Source organism: Morus notabilis, unplaced genomic scaffold, assembly GCF_000414095.1.
Source record: "Morus notabilis unplaced genomic scaffold, ASM41409v2 Scaffold1328, whole genome shotgun sequence".
In the NCBI taxonomy this organism is placed as follows: domain Eukaryota; kingdom Viridiplantae; phylum Streptophyta; class Magnoliopsida; order Rosales; family Moraceae; genus Morus; species Morus notabilis.
In genome coordinates this window covers 8,401-16,252 of record NW_010367921.1, presented here as the reverse complement: position 1 = coordinate 16,252, position 7,852 = coordinate 8,401, and positions in this window count along the sequence as shown.

Genomic DNA, 7,852 nt, shown 5'->3' with positions numbered 1-7,852 from the left:
CAATCCTCACTCCAAGCTTTCTAGGAAAACCCAAATCTTCCTTGTCTAGTCCTTGATACCTGCAAGACCTAGAGTGTGGGCTCTAATTTATAATTGTAGGATTCATCACTCGCTAACTTTCTCTTCCACCAATATCAACACATGTATGAGGTAGAACTGGGAATTGGAAGAACTTTTCTTCTCTTTTTCTCTCAGGTTACACGGTTGTCACTAGAATGGTACATGCTTTGTAACAGAATTTTACACACATGTAATATGTTACACACCTATCTCATAGGAGAAGGAAGAAAAAATTGTGTTCTCTAATTTTCTATTGTCTCCTATTTATAGAATACTAGGAGGCCCCTTTGCTTTAACTTGAAGGCAAAACAATAGACAATTACCATTTTATTTTAAATCCCATTTAAAATACAGTTTCCCATTTAATTTTGGAAACAAAAAGTCTACAATACCTTATCTATTATGATCGGCCATACCACTGGGATTTCTCTCTGTGGTCGGCGTAAAATACAGGCAAGAGAAGGAGAAAAAGTTTCCTATTTTATCTAGTTTCTAATTTTACTTCAAATTTAAATCTAAATAAAGTCAAACTTTAATTTCCCTTTTGAATTTGATTGGAAAACTTGTCAAACAAGTAAACTGGATTCCTCGCATAGAAAGCAACCGAATCCTAGAGGGATTCTCCCTATGCCACACGCCCCTTGCACCTCCATGTGCTAGGCGTGTGGCCCCCTGTGGTCCGACCATAGTGTGTTCTAAAATTAATTAATTTAAATAATCACATTATTTATTTCGAGTGATATTAATTTTCAATAATTCACTTTGTCTTGCAAATATTACAAGGATGACGCGATGACTCATGGACCTATAATTTTGAGCTCCAATAAAATTATTAATTAATTACTCATTTATTTAATTAATTAATTTCTTTTAATTCTAATAGTTACTCCACTAAAAATTTTGAATTATACTCTCGAAATTACAGACATATTTTACTTCCAAGAACTTGAAGTGTCCATTTGATATAGTCACTACATATAGATCGATCCTCCATAAATAATTCATAATTAGAGTTAGGTGAAATCCGTTAACCCCTCAATTACATCTTTATCCTTGAGTATCATTGATTCTCAAATGGATAGTGATTTATAAAACAAATTCATGAATCGGAGCTCCTACTAATCCAAGTACCGAATCAACTCTCAAGAAAATTATTTATGTACTTCTTTATTCAAGAAGGATTGGATTCCATCTCGCATATCAACATTCTCGGCTACCCACTTCATTATGTCTCCAAAATAGAAGGAATATGATTGAACAATCTCAAAATTCATACTGAGTAAGTCAAAAGACACAAATCCATAAAGAGGAGTCTGCTAATAACTCAAGATTAAGATCGTTCTATATAGTTATCGGTAAACTCAATTTGAATTTATGTACTTAACATAAATTATTAAAAATTCAAATCGCAAATGTGTCCCAGTTCCACATAATAACATTACATATAATACACTCATCTAATATCCCTCCATGTAATACACTCATCTAATAACATTACATGTAATACACTCATCTGATAACATTCTCTATGGAAATGACATGTATTAGTAATATTTTAATTAAAGATTTTAAAACGTCAATTAAATTCATTACAGACACATTTCGATTATTATCCTTAAATATTATCCTCTCATATATAACTCTTATATAAAATATTTAAGGTTACATAAATAATCACAGAATTTTCAATTATATTCATAAAATATTTAAAAATACATGCACATAAATAATAAAATTTCTTATTTATCAAATAAATAATAATATCCTTTATTACGTTTTATGTTTTAAGGACACCATTCTCAACAGCAGATCTGGGAAAGTTGATGAACGCCAAAATATGATGGCGAACAGATCTATGAGACGGAGATGAGGGGAGACGTCGGAGTAAGGGTGGTGACAGCATAAGGCTACAGATGAGAGGGAAAGAAAAGAATATCAGAGTCAATCATGGATTGCCCAAGGTCAATCACGGATTGACCATGGTGGTGGGGAAGACGAAGATCTCCTCCAGTGTGAGATCTACTCTAGGAAGGGGTTAATGGGTGATTGATCGGGGTTAATCAGTGATTGACCGGAGTCAATTAGTGATTGACTCAATCACTGATTGACCACGGTGGTGGAGAAGCTGGAGATCTTCTTCGGTACGAGATCTACTCTGCGAAGGGGAGTTCTCCTCTCCATGAATATCTCCGGCGTCATAATCATGGATTTGTGAAGAAGAGAGGAAAAGAAATGATATATGTTGAAGAAAAGCTCTGCAGATTAGTGGGAAAAAAGTTTGGATAGATTGTAGAAGAACGTGAAATACAATGACATAAAGAGGAAGAAGACGAGGCTAATTTCAGAAATCAGAAAAAGCAATTAAGAATAGCCAGCCATCTACCTAATTTAAGAAAAGTGTGGTCACAAATTTTGGGTTGGTTGTTTAACGGCCAAGGAGCCCAATTTCCCCTTCTTTTTATAGATAAATAGTCAGATAATTTAAAACAAGGGCTATTCTAGTACTTTTCTCATTTATTAACGCAACCTATAATAATGAAAAAGATTGAAAAGGACAATTTGATGTACCTCACACTCATCTTCCAATTTTATATGAGTTGGATCAGGCCGCCCATCAAACATGACGAATGACACGAAAAAAATTGGGGCGGGCACGATAAAACATGAGATTATAATGGACTGGGCTAAGTATGACACTGGGTGATGGGCATGCTCGGCTCATAGTCTTAAGCACGTGAGTCTGATATGACACAACATGACAATAAGCACGAGCACGATACAACTCATGAAGCACAATAAGTTGACAAGACGAATATTTTTTTTCATTTTATGTTATTTTATGTTATTATTATAAATCTCTCAATAATTTTTTAAAAAAATATGTATCTATAAAAACATAAATAATTCTTTTGACCTTAAAAAAATTAAATGGTTTACATTAGTATTCGATTTCTAATGAGTGACAACTTAGTACGATATGCTAATTCATTTATGTTAGTTATCTTCTCTCTTCATTAATTTAAATAAAATTAAATATTATATTTATAAAATTAGTACTTAATGTAGCATCATTTTTTTGCTTCATAAAAAAATATCAATTTATATTTTTATTTGAATTATTTTTATAAAAAAGTGTTAAAATTATTTTTTATCATACAAAAAAAAAATAAAAGGACTCAATGGTATAGTGGGTTTGTCCAAAAATCCATTATGTCAAACACCATAAAAGCATGAGCACGCACAATACGAGTACAAGATGTGCCTGAGTTAATGGTCTAAACACTATAAAAAGCACACATAAGCCGGAGACGTTTAGTTCATGGATTAGAATTATGAGATTAGAATTATTTTTAATTTACGTATATTTTTTATGAGAGAAAATACTGTAACGAATCATGAACTATGATTCAAATTATGGTATAAATCCCCTTACTAAACACACCGTAAATCTAACTAATTATGGATTAAACCGAAACGACACCATATGATTGACGAATGAAGCACACACGAGCCTAACTATTTTTTTTTCTTTTATTATTTATCCTTTCATCTCTATATTCAATGTCCTTTAGCTAGTTTTACCTAGTGCAATGTCCTTTAGCTAGTTATAATTATTACTATATTACAAAGGAGAGTTGCTTTCAGAACACTGTTCAAAAGTTTGGTTAAGCGAAACCCTTTTAAGCCGTCGGAATACTTTTTTCCGACAGCGTGCTAGGATTCATTTATAATCGTCCGATGCATAGATTGGTTTATACACTGCCACGTTGATTATAAATGTTGACTGGTTACCGATTGAACCAGTGCAAGTTTAAGAGAGTTTTTTTGTTTTTTTTTTCCTTCTTTTACCGGCTTTAAAAGAGAAGGAAAAAAAATAGAGTAACAATCTGATATTAATAAATTGCATAATATAAAGACACTATGAGGATGTTTGGTTTGTAGATTTAGAATCATAATTCAAAATTATTTTCGTTTTACGTGTGTTTGTTGTGAGAGAAAAATACTGTAGAGATGATGAATCATAATTCAAAATTAGCGATGAATACAGAAAATAAACGTCCCTTGAAATCTTAGATTTAGTGCTTTAAAGATGATTCTTTTCTTGTTAGCTTCATTAAAGATGGAGAGCAAGAGCTATCTTTGAGAAATTAAGATGGAACACGAGAGATGACAATAGAGAAGATGGGGTAGAAAAAAAAACAAAACCTAGCGATCGTTGTGTAAAGGAAACGATCGTGTAATTAATTTCTTTGTTTCTTTTATTATGTTCACTTGATTCTAAGCATCTAGAATAATAAAACCCCCATAAGTGCGCTGAAACCATGTTATTATTCTCGTACAATAGACATAAGATTTAAAATTTACATGTTTTTTTTTCGATAGAAAAAGAGCCAAAAGTGTTAATGCCGGATTTTTTTTGAATAATTTGTTGGATAATATTGTTGAGTAGAGGTGGGTTTATTAAAAGGAAAAATGAGGTTTAAAAAATAAAAAGGAAAAAAATATTATGCAAAAAAATATATATATATCATCGCGTGCACATGTTGTCATGTACACGTTAGTTTAATTGAAGGAAATGAAGGAGATGCAAACATTAACGTGTAAGAGAACGTTTAGTTCACTGATTTGAGTTTTTAATTTGAGTTGAGATGTGACTTTATATGAGAGTTTTTTATTGTAATAAAAAAGTTAGATGTGATTATTTCTAAAAATTTTTTACTATAATAAAACTCGAATAGATAAAATGAACGAACCTAAGTTTGTTTTCTCCGAAAGAAACTGATTAAAAGTGCAAAGTTTTTTATTAAGTTTCAAATTTCACGTTAAGAAGGATAGTAATTACAAAATTATTTTGTTCCATGTCAGAACTTTGATTAAGAAATTTAAAAAGAAAAATTAAAATTTGTCCTATATGACAACCATTCGGTGTAAGACACGGTCATGATTTTTTACACATTATATTATACTGTATACTATAGGAGGCACCGATTTTACTGTTCTTTGAACAGTATTCGGTCTTTTTTATTCCTCAACTTTTGAAAAATTTTGTTTGTGTCCTCTTATTTTTGTTTTTACCATTTTCTCCTCAACTTCTTATTTCTCCATTGTTTTTGTTTAGGCGTTTTGGTCATTTCTGTGGTTTATATTAAATGTCTTAGAAAACTTCTCAGAGAAGCTTTCTTTGCCCCTCTTCTTTTTTGTTTATTACTCATTTAGTGTCAATTGAAGGGAGAACGTGTACTTTGAATAGTGCACTTTTAATCAAAAGAACGTAGTTTTGGTTGAAAGTGTACAACTTTTTCACTATTTTTTAGTCTTTAATTTTAAGTTATTTTTACTTTTCATCCTAAAATTTATTCATTTTTTTTTATTTTAGTCCTTTTAACTTTTTAATTTTTTCTTTTTATCCTAAAATTTTATTTTCATTTTGGTTCCTTTTGCCTTAAAACTTATTCATTTTTCCCTTTTGATTTTTTATTGACAATGTTTCTTTGCTTCTTGCCTTAAAACTTTTTTTAATCCTAAAACTTATTAATTTTTTCATTTTAGTCCTATTTTATTTTATTTTTTTTACTTTTTGTCCTGAAATTTATCCCTTTTTTGTTCCTTTTGCCTTAAAACTTATTTATTTCTTCATTTTAGTCCTTTCTTGACCTCTTTTTTATTTTTTACCTCAAACTTTATTTTTTTTCGTTTTGGTTCATTTTTCCTTAAAACTTATTTATTTCTCCATTTTATCCTTTTTGACTCGTTTTTTAATTTTTTTCCTAAAATTTTATTATTTTTTTGGTTTTGGTTTCTTTTATTCTAAAATTTAGTTATTTCTTCATTTTTGTCTTTTTTGACCCTATTTTTTATTTTTTCCCTAAAATTTTATTTTTTCGCTTTGGTTACTTTTGCCCTAAAATAATATTTATTTATTCATTTTAGTCCTTTCTTGACTTTATCTTGGCTTCTTACCCTAAAACTTATTTTTTTTCTTATTTTGGTTCCTCATTGAGATTTTATATTCAGATTTTATATGTTTTTAATAATAACATAACAATTAGTTAATTACAACTTAACACACATATTACTTTTCACGTGCAAAAGCACGTGGAGTTCAACTAGGTCATACTATAATTTGGTAAAGAACGCAATTTTTTGGGAATGTTTTTGGGATCGCACAAAAGTGTTGGGACCCCAAGTGAGTTTATGAAATCGTATGCATTCTGTTAAACTTATGTATATGCTAGTTGTTAGGGGCCGTAGATCGGATGGTAGTGTAAGTATTTGACTCGTTGGTGGCAGTTCTAATATGGCCAAAGTACTTAATAGACCTTTGAGATTAATAATGACGGTAGGACCTCCGATGGAGAGGAGGGATCGATTAGGCCTAAATTAGGCCAAAGAACACGTGTTCTAAGGCCCTTTTTGTTGCCAAACATCTGAAAGGCACCTGTAAAACAAGTTAGAGAACTCACAAAATCTATAAATACGGAACTTCGCAGATGGAGAATGGTGGGAGGAGTAGTCAAGTAGTTGATGGAGACAAAGGTTCGAAAACTGGAAAAGGCTTTGATAGAGCAATGCTTTGGAAACAAGCACGTGTTACTCCGGGAGCGAAGGGAATGACTCGTATGGTGGTTAAGGTTTTTTTTTTTAATGGGGAAGGGCTCCAAAGACAGTTTTTGGACTACTTTGGAGGCTTTAAGAATGTAGCTTCGCTGGTGGATAAGGCGTTGATGAAGGGTGAAAATATAGTTGGTGAGGCGGATAAGGCTCTGGCGAGGGGAGGTTCTGAAGATGAGGACGTCGTATGAAGTACTTACTCCAACGGTGAGTGAGTGTAACTATAGGTTTGAAAGGTTGAATATTTATGAAAAAGTGTAGAGAAACTTAAATAAGGCTCTCAAATGATGGTTGAAGAGGATCAAAGAGAGTTCTTGGGGAGTTTCTAAGGCTATCAACCCTTAGAAACTGGGCAGCCCCTAAGAAATTAAAGAAGCTTCAAGTCTTTGTAGCAAAAGACTTGAAGAAGGCACTCAAAAGGAAGAGAGAGAAAATAAACACTCAAAGTGAGAGAATTTTGTGGTGAGAAAGAGAGAAAACTTCTAAACTAAAGTGGTGTGTTGGTGTCTTGGAATGAAGAGGGTGAAAGGGTATTTATAGGAGAAAATGGAAGTGCTTGACAGCTTGCTCCGTTCAGACTCTGATGGAGGCCTACACGCACCATCCCAATGGAGTAAGGTTGTCAGAGGCTTTTCAGAGGTTGAAAAGGAGATTGGCCGAAATTGGAATAGAGACTTCTGGGAATTCACGTCGGAGGAAAATTGACAGTTCTCTAACAGAGTAGTGCATAAGCAATTCTTTTTGGAGGAAAGAGATCAATTGACTTTCTGGAATTGACTAAGAGACTCACTAGAAATGGAAAGGAAGGTTTTGGAGATTTCATCATGGAGGAAACTAACAGCGCATTATCGAAGCATTTCTATTTAGAGGGAGTATGTAAGCTAGCTTTCCGAATTTGACAAAGAGACTCATCAAAAATGGGATGAAGGACTAATTGGCAGTGCTCAGACAGAGCATTGCATACGTCATTCCGTTAGGAGCAAAATCCCAGCTACCTTGTCGGAGGAGACAAAATAACACCTTAGAAATGGAAATACTTGGAGGCCAAGTTCTGGATTATGGGCTGACATGAAACGACTTCAGACCTGAAATCTCCTAATGTGTTTGACTCAACTAAGTACTCTGAAGAATTTCCTATTTGGGGGTCTGATCACGTGTCAGACCTTCCTCGGAGATTGTT